Below are 18992 nucleotides of genomic sequence, written 5' to 3'. Positions count from 1 at the left end.
AGGAATACACAAGGGGAACACTTCACCAGTCATTGTCTGGGAAAAGGAGAAGGACTGACTTTCACGAGTTCTTGCTGCCAGCGGAGCTTAAAGCCTGGAGTTTTAAAGTCAGCAAGGTTGATGCAAATAGGGCCCAGAGGCACTGCCGTACACCTGGAGAGAGATAGCAGGCAAACAACATGGAGCAGCCAGTGTAGGAAAAGTGATTTGAAGAATGCCAGAGACACACAGTGGGGAGATTATTTGCTCTTCTTGGAGCAAATCACTGAGACGCAGCTTAAACTGGGACACTTCTCTGGGAGCAAAGGAGATAGCTAGCACCATTTCCCTCCCCTGCTCCTCAGCATCAATACAGAACCACAGGTGGGAAGCAGGGAAGCACTAACTCTGGACACTGCCTAACTTGCTTACACCAAGTCCCACACCCCTGTGCCTGTGCTCTGGTGGGACTGGCTTCTTGGGTCAAGCTTGCCTTAGTCCCAGCACAGTGGATGCCTTCCCCCAAAAAGCAGCAGAAAACAATGCCTATACCACATCTACTGACCAAAGAATTTTTCAGGGCTTTACTTCTAGTGGAAGTAGTAACAGGTCTCATTTAATAAGCATACCAGAGAATGCCTTATTAAAACCTTACACATTCTGATGAAAGACCAAATACTGTCGACTACAGGCAAGGAGAACCTTTACAGACAACTGGCATGAAGTATAGAGCAGCCACAACACAAGAGCAGATCTCAGGCAGCACACATGAGAGACATTCTCTGAAGCAACAGGACCTAGACACTATATGACCTCTTGTTCATAAAACCATTACTCTCAGGAGCAAGAAACATAACAGCCTTTTTTAACACAGAGAAGAAGATAAGACTTAGACAAAATGCCAAGGTGGAGGAATTCATCCTAAAATGGAAGAACAAAAAAAGGTCATGGGCAGAGATCTAAGTGAAACAGATATAAGTAACACGACTGATGGATAATTTAAAGCAACAATCATAAGGATACTCCTTGGGCTTCAGAACAGAATGGAAGACTTCAGAGAAATACTACAGATATAGAAATGCTAACCAAGTCAGAAATGAAGAATGCAATAAATGAAATTAGAAACAGGCTTGATGCAATGAACACAAGGATAGAGGGAGAGGAATGAATAAGTGATATAGAAAAAAAGTAATGCAAAATAATGTAGCTGAACAAAAGAGATAAAGAAGAATTATGGAAAGGACATGAAGAGCTGAACTTGGGAAGCAAGAAGCCACAAAAGCTAGGGAACCCCTTTTGCGGGCTGAGAGAGGACAGAGACTGGGGAGGGGGAGGAGCATATGGGAAAATCACCCCTCACCAAAAGCAGCTGGAGAGAAAATGGAAAATTGGAAATAGCTGCAGGGACTAAAGTAAAAAGGGAGAAAGGAGAAAGGAGAGCATTTAAATTCCATTAAGACTGTAAACAAGGGGAGCACAAAGGCTGCAACTCCGCAGCTTGATACCTGGTGGTGCTCTGGTGGGAAGGATGAATCCCCAGGAACAGAGTGGGGTCTGGAAGGTTTCCGGGTGACACGGGGAAAAGCGGTTTCACTGCTAAAAGGACATTTGGTAGAGACCATTGAAGCCACCTGGTCCCAGTAGAAGGCATCCACATTCACTGGTGCTGGGGTAAGGTCATTGAGGGTGAAGCCTGGTGCCAGATGTGTGTTGAGATTTTCCATAATCCATGAAATGCTGATACTACACTGTCTTGCGATCTTTTTTGGGGGTGGGCTGGCACCTGGCCGCAGTCTCAGGGCACTGGCAACAGAAGGGTCCATTGGGAGTTCCTGTGTGCCACTGACATTCAGCCATTGTTCAGTGAGACCCTCCTGCAGGGGCAGAGCGGGTCAAAGCCATAGTCCTTTGGAAGTAAGGGGCCGGGGAAAACAGCTGCATCTGAGACAAAACTTGGGAGAGAGGTACTGCCTGGGGCCTAGTCACAGAGAGTGGAAAAGCAGGGAGTGGACGAGAGCTGAAGATGGAGGACTGGTGCTCGATTGCTGATCTGGGAGAACAGACTGGGTAGCTGGGTGGTGACATTTTCACCGCTCCCGTGCATGCGCACCATTGAGCACTGCAACAATCCACCCCAGTAGGCTAGCAGCGCCATCTAGTGGAGACTGGAGCTGTTACACTGAGCCCCAACCAACTGAGCCAACTTCGCTCTTCAAGAACACAAACCTCACCACCGGCTTAATGTATGGACTATAACAAGCTACATGGGGAAATCGAAGCAATTTCAGTCCTGCTTCAATCTGTTAGCAAGTTCATCTATTGAATGTTTCTCTTTTTTTTTCTTTTTCCTTTTTCTATTTTACAATTCTTTTCTTTTTCTTGAATACAGAAAGAGAAAAAACTCATTTTTATTTTCAATTTTTATTAAAAATATCTGTCTTTTATTTTTATTACTATATATTTTAGTTTTGTGTATTTTTTTCAAATTCTACTTTACTTCCATCATTTTATTTTAGTCTACTTCAGTGTACTCACCTTTTCAAATTTTTAACTTCCTTTTTTCTTTCTTTTTTTCTCTTTCTCATTTATTTTCCTTTTCTTGAATGCAGAAAGAAAAACCTCGTTTTTACTTTCAATTTCTCTTAAAAATAATTTTATTTAATTTTTATTACTATATTTTTTGCTTTTATGTAATTTTTTTTCAAATTCTATCTTACTCCCATCATTTTATTTCAGTCAACTACAGTGTACTCACTTTTTCAAATTTTCAAACGATTTCTTCTTTTTTCTTTTTTTATCTTTTTTATCTTTTTCGTTTATTTTCTTTTCTCTTAAATACAGAAAATGAAAAAAATTCATATCCCTTTTTAATTTTTATTAAAAATATTTTTCTTTAACTTTTTTCTATTATATTCTCTGCTTTGTGTATATTTTTTCAAATTCTATTTTACCCACATCATCTCATTTTAGTCTACATTAGTGTATTCATTTTTTCAAATTCTCAAACGATTTCCTTTTCTTTCTCCCCCCTTTTTTTTTCATTTCTCTAATCTGTCAAACCACTTTCAACAGCCAGAACAAAACAAACCTAGGCTCTAGCATCATGTATGCAATTTGTGTGTGTGTTTAATTTTTAATTTTAATATTTTTTAATATTAATTTTTTTAATTTTAATTTTTCAACATCATTAATTCCATTTCCTTCAAAATGACAAAACAAAGGAATTCACCCCAAAAGAAAGAGCACGAAGGAACGACAGCCAGGGATTTAACCAACACAGATACAAGCAAGATGTCTGAACCAGAATTCAGAATCACGATAATAAGTATACCAGCTGAAGTTGAAAATAAATTAGAATCCCTTTCTGCAGAGATAAAAGAAGGAAAAAATAGCCAGAATGAAGTAAAAAATGCTATAACTGAACTGCAAATCATGGATGGATGCAGCAGCGGCAAGTATGGGCGAGGCAGAAGAGAGAATCAGTGATATAGAGGGCAAACTTATAGAGAATTGCGAAGCAGAAGAAAAGAGGGTGATTAAGGCAAAAGAGCACGATTTAAGAATTAGAGAAACCAGTGACTCATTAAAAAGGAACAACATCAGAATCATAGGGATCCAAGAGTAGGAAGAGAGAGAAATAGGGGTAGCAAGGTTATATGAACAAAACTTTCCTAACCTGGGGGGAAAGACACAGACATTAAAATCCAGGAAGCACAGGGACTCCCATTAGATTCAACAAAACCCAACCATCAACAAGGCATATCATAGTCAAATTCACAAAGTATTCAGGCAAGGAGAGAATCATAAAAATCAGCAAGGGAAAAAAAAAGTCCCTAACCTACAAGGGAAGACAGGTCAGGTTTGCAGCAGACCTATCCACACAAACTTGGCAGGCCAGAAAGGAGTGTCAGGATATATTCAGTGTACTGAATCAGAAAAATATGCAGACAAGAATTCTTTATCCATCAAGACTGTCATTCAAAATAGGAGACATTTAAAGTTTCCCAGACAAACAAAAATTAAAGGAGTTTGTGACCACTAAACCAGCCCTGCAAGAAATTTTAAGGGGGACTCTCTGAGGGGAGAAATGATTTTTCTCCAAAAGTAACAAAAGATTAGAAAGGGCCACAGAATACCACCAGAAACTCCAACTGTACAAGCATCATAATGGCAATAAAAATCATATCTTTCAGTACTCACTCTAAATGTCAATGGACTCAATGCTCCAATCAAAAGACATAGGGTAACAGAATGGATAGGAAAATAGGATTCATCTATATGCTGTTTACAGGATACCCACTTTAGACCTAAAGACACCTTCAGATTAAAAGGGGATGGAGAACCATCTATCATGCTAATGATCAACAAATAAAGCCAGAGTAGCCATACTTGTATCAGACAATCTAGACTTTAAAATAAAGACTGTATCAAGAGATGCAGAAGGGCATTATATCATAATCAAGGGGTCTATAGACCAAGAAGACCTACAATTGTAAACATTTATGTGCCAAATGTGGAGCACCCAAATATATAAATCAATTAATCACAAACATAAAGAAACTCATCAATAGTAATACCATAATAGTAGGAGATATCAACACCCCACTCACAGCAATGGACAGATCATCTAATCAAAAACTGAACAAGGAAACAATGGCTTTGAATGACACACTGGACCAGACAGACTTAACAGATATATTCAGAACATTTCATCCTAATGCAGTAGAATACACATTCTTCTCCAGTGCACATGGAATAGACCATATACTGGGACACAAATCAGCCCTAAGTAAGTACAAAAAGATCGAGATCATACTGTGCATATTTTCAGACCACAATGCTATGAAACTCGAAATCAACCACAAGAAAAAATTTGGAATAGTAACAAATACTTGGAGACTGAAGAACATCCTACTAAAGAATGAATGGGCTAACCAAGCAGTTAAAGAAGAAATTAAAAAGTATATGGAAGCCAATGAAAATGATAGCACCACAACCCAAAACCTCTGGGACACAGGAAAGGTGGTCATAAGAGGAAAGTTTATAGCAATCCAGGCCTTCCTAAAGAAGGAAGAAAGATCTCAGATACACAGCCTAACCTTCCACCTTAAGGAGCTGGAAAAAGAACAGCAAATAAAACCCAAAAACAGCAGAAGACAGGAAATAATAAAGATTACAGCAGAAATTAATGCTATCAAAACCAAAAAAAAGAAAAAAAAAAGACAGTAGAACAGATCAATGAAACCAGAAGCTTGTTCTTTCAAAGAATTAACAAAATTGATAAACCTCTAGCTGGTTTGATCAAAAAGAAAAAGGAAAGGACCCAAATAAATACAATTAAGAATGAAAGAGGAGAGATCACAACCAACACAACAGAAATAAAACAATAATAAGAGAATATTATGAGCAATTGTATGCCAATAAAATCGGTAATCTGGAAGAAATGGACATATTCTTAGAGACATATACACTACTAAAACTGAAAAAGGAAGAAATAGAAAATCTGAACAGAACCATAACCAGTAAGGAAATTGAATTAGTAGTCAAAAATCTTCAAAAAAACAAGAGTCCAGGGCCAGATGGCTTTCCAGGGAAATTCTACCAAACATCTAAGGAAGAGATAACACCTATTCTCTTGAAGCTGTTCCAAAAAATAGAAATGGAAGGAAAAATTCCAAACTCTTTCTATGAAGCCAGCATTACCTTGATTCCAAAACCAGACAGAGACCCCACTAACAAGGAGAATTATAGACCAATTTTCCTGATGAACATGCATGCAAAATTCTTCAACAAGATATTAGCCAACCGTATCCAACAATACATGAAAAAAAATTGTTCACCACGACCAAATGAGATTTATATCTGGGATGCAGGGCTGGTTCAATATCCACAATAGAATTAACGTGATTCATCAGATCAATAAAAGAAAAGCCAAGATCCATATGATCCTCTCAATAGATGCAGAGAAAACATTTGACAAAATACAGCATCCTTTCTTGGTAAAAACCCTCAACAAGGTAGGGATAGAAGGAGCATACCTCGAGATCATAAAAGCCATATATGTATGACCCAATGCTAATATCATCCTCAAAGGGGAAAAACTGAAAGTTTTCCCCCTCAGGTCAGGAACAAGACAGGGATGTTCACTCTCGCCATTGTTATTCAGCATACTATTAGAAATCTTAGCCTTTGCAATCAGACAACACAAAGAAACAAAAGTCATCCAACTCAGCCAGGAGTTGGTCAAACTTTCACTCTTCGCAGATGACATGAGACTCTATTTGGAAAACCCAAATGATTCCACCAAGAAACTGTGAGAACTGATCCATGAATTCAGCAAAGTGGCAGGATATAAAATCAATGCACAGAAATCGGTTGCATTCCTATACACCAACAATGAAATGACAGAAAAAGAAATCAAGGAATCGATCCCATTTACAGTTGCACAAAAAAAGATAAAATACCTAGGAATAAATCTAACCAAAGAGGTGAAAAATCTATACACTGAAAACTATAGAAAGCTTATGAAAGAAATTGAAGACACAAAAAAATGGAAAAAGATTTCATGCTCCTGGATAGGAAGAACAAATATTGTTAAAATGTCGATACTGCAGAAAGCAATCTACATATTCAATGCAATCCCTATCAAAGTAACCCCAGCATTCTTCACAGAGCTAGAACACATAATCCTAAAATTTGTATGGAACCAGAAAAGACCCCGAATAGCCAAAGCAATCTTGAAAAAGAAAACCAAAGCAGGAGGCATCACAATCCCATACTTCTATCTCTACTACAAAGCTGTAATCATCAAGACAGTAAGGTACTGGCACAGGAACAGACACTCAGATCAATGGAACAGAATAGAGAACCCAGAATTGGACCCACAAACGTATGGCCAACTAATCTTTGACAAAGCTGGAAATAATATCCAATGGAGTAAAGTCAGTTCTTCAGCAAGTGGTGCTGGCAAAACTGGATATTGACATGCAGAAGAATGAACCTGGACCACTTTCTTACACCATACACAAAAATAAACTCAAAATGGATGAAAGACCTCAATATAGGACAGGAAGGCATCAACATCTTCAAGGAGAAATCAGGCATGTTTTCTCCTTTGATCTTTGATCTTGGCTGCAGCAACTTCTTACTCAATGTATCTCCGGAGGCAAGGGAAACAAAAGCAAAAATGAACTACTGGGACCTCATCAAAATAAAAAGCTTCTGCACAGCTAAGGAAACAATCAGCAAAACTAAAAGGCAGCCGATGGAATGGGAGAAGATATTTGCAAATGGCATATCAGATAAAGGGTTTTTATCCAAAATCTTTAAAGAACTTATCAAACCCAACACCCCTCCCCAAAAAAATAATCCAGTGAAGAAATGGGCAAAAGACATGAGCAGACGCTTCTCCAAGGAAGACATCCAGATGGCCAACTGACACATGAAAAAATGCTCAACATCACTCATAATCAGGGAAATACAACTCAAAACCACAATGAGATACCAGCTTACACCTGTCAGAGTGGCTAACAGTAACAACTCAGGCAACAACAGATGTTGGCGAGGATGTGGAGAAGGAGAATGTCTTTTTCATTGTTGGTGGGAATGCAAGCTGGTGCAGCCACTCTGGAAACCAGTATGGAGGTTCCTCAAAAACTAAAAATAAAATTACCCTATGACCCAGCAATTGCACTACTAGGCATTTATCCACGGGATACAGATGTGCTGCTTCGAAGGGACACATGCACCCCCATGTTTATAGCAGCACTATCAACAATAGCCAAAATATGGAAAGAGCCCAAATATTCATAGATGGGTGAATGGATAAAGAAGAAGTGGTATGCGTATGCAATGGACTATTACTCGACAATCAAAAAGAATGAAATCTTGCCATTTGCAACTACGTGGATGGAACTAGAGGGTATGATGCTAAGTGAAATTAGTAAGAGAAAGACAAAAATCATGTGACTTCACTCATATGAGGACTTTAAGAGACAAAACAGATGAACACAAGGGAAGGGAAACAAAAATAATATAAAAACAGGGAGGGGGACAAAACAGAAGAGACTCATGGAGAACAAACTGAGGGTTGCTGGAGGGGTTGTGGGACAGGGGATGGGCTAAATGGGTAAGGAGCATTAAGGAATCTACTCCTGAAATCATTGTTGCAGTATATGCTAACTAATTTGGATGTAAATTTTAAAAAAGAAAAAAGAAAATAAAAAAAAGAAACACTAAAAGGAGTGCTTGAAGGATATTAGTGAAATGAAGGGACACCAAACAATATTGCCAATCTACATGAAGAAATAAAAATAGCTATTAAAGACATCTACACAGGTACACATAAAAGAATAACTGTATCTCTGTAACTCTGTTTCCTTCTGTATGACTAAAATATAATGAACCCAAATTGATGGGTACACAATGTATAAAGATGTAATTTGTATAACATTAAAAACACAAAGAAAATTTTTAGGACTTGCACTTTCCAATTTTGAAAGTTATTACAATGCAACACTAATCAAAACGATGTGGTTTTGGCATAAGGATAGAAATAAAGATTGATAGAATAAAATTGAAAGTTCAAAAATAAACCTATACATTTATAGGCAATCTATTTTCATCAAGCGTGCCAAAAAAATTCAATGGGGGAAAAAGAATAGTCTTTTCAACGACTGGTACTGAAACAACTGGTATCTACATGCAAAAGAATGAAACTTAATCAAAATGTATCAAAGACCTAAATATAAGAGGCAAAACTACAAAAGTCTTAGAAGAAAACATATCTGTAAATCTTTGTAACGTTTGATTAGACAACAGATTCTCTGATATAATGCTTTATAGTACAAACAAAAAAATAAGATCAATTGAACTGTATCACATTAAAAACATTTATGCTTAAAAGTATCATGAAAGTGAAGTGACCACCTATAGAGCAAGAGAAAAATTTGTAAAATGTCTAGTATCCAGAATGTATAAGCAGTTCAACATAAAACTTGAAAGGATAATAACTCTATTAAAATGGGCAAAATATTTTCATAGACATTCTCAAAAAAAAAAGAAAAAATAACCAGTAAACACATGAAAAGACGCTCAGTTCCAATAGTTACTAGGAAATAGGAAATCAAAACCACAGTTAGGTATTATTTCACAGCCACTTAAAAGGTTATAAAAAAGATGGGAAATAACTAGTGTTGTCAAAAAAAAGGAAAAGGAAAAACTGGAACTATCATACATAGAATGCAAGCACTCACAACAATTTTGGAAAATAGTTTGTAAGTTCCTTGTTCCTTAAAATGTTAAAATGCTATCATAACATCTAGTAACTTCATTTCTAGGTATACACTCAAGGAAAAGGAATAATTATGTATACATAAAAACTTGTACATGAAATTCATAGCAGCATTATTCATAGTAGCAAAAAAAAATGGAAGCAACCTAAATGTCCACCTATAGATGAATTCATAAAAAATGTGGTATATCCATACAATGGAATGTTATTTAGTGGTAAAAGGAATGAAATATATGCCTTAAAAACAGTATGCTAAATGTAAGAAGCCATACACAAAGCTATATACTGGATGATTCTATTTATGTGAAATATCCAGAAATGGCAAACCCATATAAGTAGAAAGTAGAATAGTAGTGTCCAGGGGTTAGGGTTGGAAGTTGAGTGGTAACTAATAAAAGATAAGGTTTCTTTTTTCTTTTTTCTTTTTTTTTTAATTTTTTTTTCAACTTTTATTTATTTTGGGACAGAGAGAGACAGAGCATGAATGGGGGAGGGGCAGAGAGAGAGGGAGACACAGAATCGGAAACAGGCTCCAGGCTCTGAGCCATCAGCCCAGAGCCTGACGCAGGGCTCGAACTCACGGACCGCGAGATCGTGACCTGGCTGAAGTCGGACGCTTAACCGACTGCGCCACCCAGGTGCCCCCTTTTTTTTTTTTAATTTTTTTTTCAACTTTTATTTATTTAGGTTTCTTTTTTCTTGAAATAATGAAAATATTCTGGAATTAGTGGCCGTGTTTGCACAACCTTGTGATTTTAGTAAAATAAATGAATTATACACTTTAAAAGAGTGAATATTATGTTATATGGTTTACATCATAATAAAAACATACTGAAAATTCCTGAACAAAATATTAGCAAGCAGAATTCACCAGTACATTTTAAGAAACATGCATCCAGATCAATGGGATTTATTATAGGAATGAAAGATGGTTTACCATTTGGAAACCTATTAAAATAAGTGATCATAGGGCACCTGGGTGGCTCAGTTGGTTAAGCACCCATCTTTGGCTCAGGTCATTATCTTGGAGATTGCAAGTTTGAGCCCCATATTGAGCTCTGTGCTGACAGCTCAGAGCCTGGAGCCTGCTTCAGATTCTGTGTCTCCTTCTCTCTCTGTCCCTCTCCTATTTCCACTATGTCTCTGTCTTTCTCAAGAATAATAAATTAACATTAAAAAATTAAAAAAAACAAATAAGTGATCATAGTAATTGACTAAAGGAAAAAACTATATGCCTATCTTCATAGATGCTGAAAATGCATTTGACAAAATTCAATGACAAATTTCAATTTTAAAAACTCAATAAGAGTAAGTCAATACTTCTTTAACATGATTAACTGTAGTTATCTCAGCCCAAAAATTTAATATCATGGGGAAACATAGTCATCATTATCAATCAAATCAAGAAGGTTGGCATGTCCACTTTCCCCACTTTATTTAACACTTTACTGCAGACAACAGCTAATGTAATAAATAAGGGACACTCAAGTATAAATATTGGAAAAAAGAAGAAAGCACTATCATTCTTTGCAGATGATATAATTGTGTAACTGAAATACACAAGAGCATCAACTGAGATTACTACTGCAAGCAAACAAGAGTTCTGTAAGGTAAAGTAAATATTAACACACACACAAATAAATAAAATTTATATTCCAAAAAATTACAATAGCAAAACTATTTTTAATTTTATTTGTTTATTTTGAGAGAGACAGAGAGCACAAGCAGGGGAGGGGCAGAGAGAGAGAGGGAGAGAGAGAATCTCAAGCAGGTTCCATGCTCTCCATGCAGAGCCTAATGCAGGGCTTGAACTCATGAACCATGAGCTCATGACCCGAGCTGAAACCAAGAATTGGATGTTTAATTTTTTTAATGTTTATTTATTTTTGAAAGAGGGAGAGAGAGACAGAGAGTAAGTAGGGGAGGGGCAGAGAAAGAGGGAGACACAGAATTTGAAGCAAGCTCCAGGCTCTGAGCTGTCAGCATAGAGCCCAATGCAGGTGCTGAACTCACGAAACATGAGATAATGACCTGAGTGGAAATCAGATTCTTAACCGACTGAGCAACCCAGGCACCCCTACAATAGCAACACTACAATAAAATTCTTAGGTATAAGCTTATATTGCCTATATAAAGATAATTTTTTAAATAGATCCAGTTTATTTCTTAGAACAGAATTGTTTACTTCCTTAATTACATTTTATTACCAATAACTTTTCTTTTCTTTTTTTACTTTTTAAAAAATTTTTTTTTTTATTTTTGAGACAGAGAGAGACAGAGCATGAATGGGGGAGGCGAAGAGAGAGAGGGAGACACAGAATCGGAAGCAGGCTCCAGGCTCTGAGCCATCAGCCCAGAGCCCGACGCGGGGCTTGAACTCACAGACAGCGAGATCGTGACCTGAGCTGAAGTCGGACGCTTAACCAACTGAGCCACCCAGGCATCCTCTTTTTTACTTTTAATTGTGGTAATATGCATACAATTTATCATCTAACCCTTTAATTTTTTTATTTACATTACATCTCCAGAATCTATTTATCTTATAACTGGAAATTTGTCCACTTGACTTCCTTCATCCATTTTGCGCACCTTCAACACTCTGCCTCTTGCAATCACCAATCTGTTCTCTGCATCTGTGAGTTCATTTTTTTAATAGATTCCAGATGTAAGTGAGATGATACAGCATTTTTTCTTTCTCTGTTTAGCTTACTTCACCACCTGACCCATTTTTAAGTGTGTTCTGTAGTGTTAGAGAAAACTTAAACACTAAAAAGAATACAGGAACACATGAAGAGGCCTGTTATGTTCCTATGTAGAAAGAGTCAATGTTACACACACACACACACACACACACACTCGGAGGAGGATTTATATAATTATATAATATATAATATATAATATATAATATATAATATATATATTTTTTCTCTTCCAAGAAAATTTATAAATACAATGTGTTCCCAATAAGAATACTAACAGGTTATTACTTTAATCTGGAATTAGAGAAGCTGATTCTAAAATTCATATGGAAAAATATACAGGCAAAAAATCAAATGAAATTCTGAAATAGAAAAACAATGAGATTGTAATTTGAATCTGGCCCCCTCACCACTCACCAGACATCTTCCTCAGTTGTGATAAACTGCTTATAAAGTTTTTGTTGTTCCCCTTTGATATCTGCCCTCCATTATATCACCCCTCTTTCTATCAGTCAAATCTGAGTCCCAACTTTAGAGAATTATTTTTCTTTTCCATGAAAGCTCTGAATAAATTTGTATCAGGGAACATGCTTGAATATCTGCTTAAGAGTCCCTAAATACTGCATGACAGGAAGTCTTTATCTATCCAGGGCTAAGAGAAAATTTCATAGAATGTTGCTTACTGCCACAGGCTACCCTAGTCAAGTTTAACTCTGACATTATAAAGCTATTAATAAACCTTAAGAATCAAGAGGGAACAAAGAGAAATGCAAGACACTTCTACCACGAACCAGCATCCTGTAAGCATCACTTGGTCTTTTACTTTGGGAAATACTCCACCATCATTTATCATTCAATATCATCTACCTACTGGACAAAAGGCTTCCCAAAATCAGATACAGAAATCTTCAATATTTAAAAGATTTGCACCTGTGTCTGTGTTTTTTCTATGTATAGGATAGGCTTTAGATCTTTTCCACAATTACTCCTGTGAAAAATATAGTCAACTGTCTTAATGAGCCTCATGCTCATCATTCATATTGAATTGTTATGTGTTAACTACAAAAAAATAATAGGTTATTTCAATGAGTGAAGGGATTTGAATGTGTATATAAGATAATAGCCTAAAGTAAGGCTTTTGTAAATTTACTTACATGTATATTTTTCTCTGTAGATGTAATTAAGCTGTTAAGAAGAAATATTTTTCCTTAATGTATCTATTAGCAAAATGTTAATGCATCTCCCAAGATATTTTTCTGGTTACTACATACACAGTTTAGGTTAAAGGAGAAAAAAAAAACAATAGATTAATTTCAAATGTAAGATTCAGTTAAAGTAGATGTATCTAAAATTAAGAATGAAAAGTGTCATATACAAATATATGACATAAATATACGTATGATTATTAGAATTAATTTTGGTAACGTCTATAGCCTAAAAATAATTCTACCTTCTTTCTTTCTTTCTTTCTTTCTTTCTTTCTTTCTTTCTTTCTTTCTTTCTTTTCTTCTTTCTTTCTTTTTCTTTCTTTCTTTCTTTCTTTCTTTCTTTCTTTCTTTCTTTCTTTCTTTCTTTCTTCTTTCTCTTTATTTTCTCTTATCTATTCTACTTCTCCTTCCCGCTTTGAATTGAAATTTGGAAAGCTCAACACAGGAAGAGATTCTTAGATAAGGTTAGGAATGTAATAGGTATTACCTGGAGCTTCCTTCAGTAGAATGTTTTACTAGACCTTGACAGTAAGATGATAATTGCACTACGTTACTTTTACTATTGTCTATCTGTGATCACAAGCTGACATTTTACAAAATTGTTTATTATTGAATGATCAATCTAATAATTCAATTTCATTATTAAGGTGACTAAAAACACTGTACTGTTCTCAATTTTTTTCATCATTGCCTCACAGAATAATCAAACAAGTTGATATATATAGTAAAGTAATAAAAAGATTGCCCAAACACTGTTAGTAATGTTCTGTGAATCATGTCTCCACTGTAAACAAATTCTACTGTCATTTGCTATGAAAATACAAAAAAAACACACAATGTGTGCTTCTATTTAAAAAATTGGCATCTTATATTTGAGACTATGGTTTCCAATATTTTTTATGTCATGTAGATATGCTTTTTATAATGGCCACCTCTTTCATGCTTTGTAGCTGAATCTCCTGCTGACCTCTTTTGTCTTTGATAATCAAATACACTTTCATTTTTTTTAATGTTTATTTTTGAGAGGGAGAGAGAGAGAGAGAGAATGAGTACGGGAGGGACAGCAAGAGAGGGAGACACAGAATCAAAACCAGGTTCCAGGCTCTGAGCTATCAGCATAGAGCCCAACACGGGGTGCAAACCCATGAACCGTGATATCATGACCTAAGCTGAAGCCAGACGCTTAACTGACTGAGCCACTAAGGTGCCCCCAGACTTTCATTTTGCTGTGTAGTTCCATTTGTCTTTTTTTTTAATACTGTCATATGAAACACCCAAATACTCTTTATCTACTTGAATTTTCTGATACTTATAAATCTTTGGACTTTGGTCTGAGACTTAAGAGTTTCCTTCTAAAATCCAACGGAAAATCTATCAGAATATTTTGTTAGGCTCTCACTAAACAACCAAAACAGAAAAGAGATAGATCATAGTTACATCAAGAAAAAATAAACATACAGGTTAATTATAATATTTCACTAAACTTCTAAGAAAATTGTATCCTATTGTGTGCAAACCAAAGAGATGTAATAACACACAAGCTTCATAACTTCTGAAACTATATTTTTATTTCCCCTCTTTTTATGAGATAGTAAAACTACATTAATAAAGGTTCCCAGGCATATGTGTATAAAAAATATAAAAATAGTAAGTACGTATATAAGAAATGTGTAACAAGTATATTAAACAAGCATGAATTGTTGGGTATAATAAATAAACAACACAATTGCACTACCTAATTAATGTTTATTCAGAAGGAGGAAATTCTTTCTTTATTATGGTTAAATTTTCAAATGACCCATGACACAGAAAACTTTCCAGTCATTTTTAGTGGCAAAAATCAAAATTGTATATTGTCCCCTAATGAGATATAAATATGGTATGGGAGAAAATGCAGAAAACTTTTAAAAAAATTTTAAATGCTTATTTATTTTTAGAGAGAGAGAGCATGTGTGAGCAGGGGAGGGTCAGAGAGAGAGGGAGAGAGAGAATCCCAAACAGTCTCAATGCTGTCACAGGGATAGAGTGTCAAACTTGCAAACTGTGAAATCATGACCTAAGCCAAAATGGAGAGTCAGATGCTTAACTGACTGAGCCACCCAGGCACCCCCAAAATGCAGAACTCTTATTGTTACCTTTTTAATTCTGTATTAGTATGAACTTATGATTTCTTCAAAACTGTATTTCTCTGTAGTATCAACTAAATCCTAGAAGCAAAACCACCCCAGTAATAATGAGTATTCAAGTACCCAGATCTTGGTTTCTTAATACCATTCTCCATCAAAGAAAATGTATCTCCTTGCAGAAATTAACCAATTCCTGGTCTGGAGCACACAAATCACAGGATAAACCTATATAAGAACATTGTTTTGTGCTATAAAGCAATGAAGTTTTCAAAGAATAGTGGAAGTATATAAAAACAAAGTTCACACAGGCCATATCTAGAAAAATTTCAGCCTGATCATGTATTATAATATATTAAATAAAAGAGAATTCAAGAGGTGCCTGGGTGGCTCCATCGGTTAACCATCAGACTTCAGCTCAGGTCATAATCTTGCTGTCCATGGGTTCGAGCCCCACGTTGGCTTAAAGCCAACTTCACTCATATGTGGAGCTCGAGAAACTTAACACAATACCATGGGGGAAGTAAAGGGGAAAATAGTTTCAAACAGAGAAGGAGGAAAACCATAATAGACTCTTAAATACAGAGAACAAACTGAGGTTTTATGGGGAGTGAGGGGAGGAGGGAAATGGGTAATGGGCATTGAAGAGGGCACTTGTTGGGATAAGCACTGAGTTTTGTACATAAGTGATGCATCACGTGAATTTACCGCCCCCAAAACCAAGAGCACCGTGTATATACATTGTATGTTAGCTAACTTGAAAATAAATTATATTTTAAAAAACTCAATCAATTCCCTACATTTCAAAGATTAAAAAATCAACGTAGATCACTTTCCCCTTTAAATGGAAAGCTATTCACTACGTTTAGTAGACTTGGGCTGGAGGGGGAAACAACTTTCAGAGTAAAATAAATTATATGAACTCATTTATGTAAAATACATACATATTTCCACATGTTGTGTGCATAAGAAGTATCTCAAATAATGTTATGAGTAGTTTTCTCTGAATTGTAGATTTTCAGATGGTTATTTCTTTCTCTGTATTATTTGAATTTTTGTGATATATAAATATTTTCATAAGCAATATAAAGGTCAAAAAATTTAAGAAACTATACTTTATAATTCTTTAAAAGTCAATTGGTAATTAAAAAAATAACATTTATTTATGTTTGAGACACATATCATTAGCAGGAGATGGGCAGATAAGGAGGAAGACACAGAATAAAGGTAGGCTCTAAGCTCTGAGCTGTCAGCACAGAGCCTGACATGGGACTCTAACTCATGAACTGTGGGATCATGTCCTGAGCCAAAGTCGGACGCTTAATATACTGAGCCACCCAGGCATCCCTCAATTGGTAATTTAAGGAGTACTTTTATTTTTATTTATATTTAAATATTGCAAATTATTTTATTTAAATTAACAAATCAGTTTTTAGCAGTTTTAGGTTTACAGAAAAATTAAACAAAAAGTAGTATTCTCATATGATCCTCAACCTCCCTCATTTCCAATACTAACATCTTTCATTAACATTGTACATTTCTCACAATTGATAAGCCAATATTGAAACACTATTATTAACTAAAGCCCAGAGTTTACTTCAAGGTTTAATATTTGTGTTGTATGTGCTTTGAGTTTTGACAAATGTATAATGACATTTATTCACTATTATAGTATCATATAGAATAATTTCACTGCCCTATACATACTCTGTGCTACACCTAGTCATTTTTTCCTCTCCCCTGGAACCCTTAGGAAACACTGATCTTTTTTTCAGTCTCCATAGATTTGCCTTTCCCAAAATGTCAGAAATGTGAATGAACCACTTTTGAAATGAATCCTCCAAACCCAGTCAAGACTTTATGTGGCTATAGACATGGTGACATCTTGACTTTAACCTCATGAGAGACATTGAGCCAAAAATATCCAATTAAAGCACTTCTATATTTCTGGCTCAAAAAGACAATGGGTGATATTATTTAAGCTGCTAAATTTTAGTGTTATTTTGGTGTAAAGTTCTAGTATAATTTGTTATGCAGCTATAGATTACTACATCATGACCCATAGCCTTTAGTGTACTTTGAACTTTGTTCCTTTCTTTTCTTGGATTTGTCCCATTCTCCCAATATTTTAGTACATACACTATTCCTTCAAGGTAATTGAACATTCTTAATATCTTGGTTTTCAGTTGATTTCTGCTCACCTATAAGTCATTAAGTCCTGGCACCCATAATTTTTGAGTCATTATGGACCAAATACAGCAAATAGAATTGACTGTATTCTTCTACCAGTGAGTAGGCTCTTCCTACTCTATTTTGGTATCTTTTAAGGCTTGGATGAAATCTTCAGATTACTCTCCTCAACTCTTATCATGTTTACATGGGTCACATCCTTAGGAATTGGAATCTCTCTTAGTTTTCTGGACTGAATAGAACTCTAATTTTAACCCAATTTGCTTAGCTGGATCACAGCATCTTAAATCTGAGTTTGAATCCCAGCTTTACCACTCATTGGTACAATATTCTGAGTAAGTGATTTAATTTTTCTGAACTGTTTTTTTCAATTCGACAAATAGGTCTTAATTTACAGAGTTGTCAGGAGAAAATAAGGTCATATATGTCAAGTTCTTAGCCCAGTGTGTGGTTCACAAAGGGCACTCACATATTGTTAATTATTTTTCCTTCATTGTAGTGTGTTTCTCTAGAAAATGAATCTTTCTTGTGTCATTCATATCTGTAATATGGCCACCCATTTGACTGTAAATGTTGCACTTCCAAAAAGCTCAAGCTATGGGACCCTTCCTCCAGACTAACTCTCCTCGGATACTAATTTCAGTCTACATAATGTCTGAATTCAGCACTTCCTTTTGAATTTTATGATCTTAAGTCAATAGCGTGCCTTGTATGAAAGACAGTATTCTCGTCTTCTCCACCTGTGTCACTGACCATCCTTGAGATTCCCAAAATGTAGTCATTTTTCTCTGTTTTGTCAAACTTGGGGTTTTACTGAGTATAATTTAAAAAGTAAACATTTTTATGCTGGTATTACACATGTTGTTTTATCTGACAAAAATATTTTTCTTTGGGAAATAGCCTATTCCCTATACCACATAATTCTAATAGGGCTGTCACTGACAGAACTGTTCCCCTGACCATATGGTAAGTTTGTGACCCAAGGTAGGATTATTACAGTTTCCTTCTTGATAATTTTGTTTTTGAATGGTGATACATAAAAATGAAGACAATTGGCTTGAAGAGATCTGATGAGAGTATACTGTTGAGATGGTGCTAGAATAACTAAAACTGAAGTATTTAGAACTTCACTGGGTCCTTTTCTTCATGAGGTTTGATTTCTCTATTCCTCCTTTGCTTTTGTGAGGGACACAGTATGCATCCAATAATTATTTTCTTCTTTATTGGTGTAGACAGAGTAGTTTTTAAATTGTTATTTAAATTCAGGCTAGTTAACAGGGAGTGTAGTATTGGTTTCAGGAGTAGAATTTAATGATTCATCACTTACATATAATAACCTGTGTTCATCCCAACAAGTGCCCTCTTTAATTCCCATCACCCATTTAGCCCATTGTCCCAACAACCTCCCCTCCAGCCACCATCAGTTCTCTATATTTAAGCTCCTCTTATGGTTTTCCTCCCTCTCTGTTTTATCTTATTTTTCCTTCCCTTTCCCTATGTT

Source organism: Prionailurus bengalensis, chromosome X (assembly GCF_016509475.1).
Source record: "Prionailurus bengalensis isolate Pbe53 chromosome X, Fcat_Pben_1.1_paternal_pri, whole genome shotgun sequence".
NCBI classification, from domain to species: Eukaryota; Metazoa; Chordata; class Mammalia; order Carnivora; family Felidae; genus Prionailurus; species Prionailurus bengalensis.
This window is presented reverse-complemented; position numbering follows the sequence as displayed.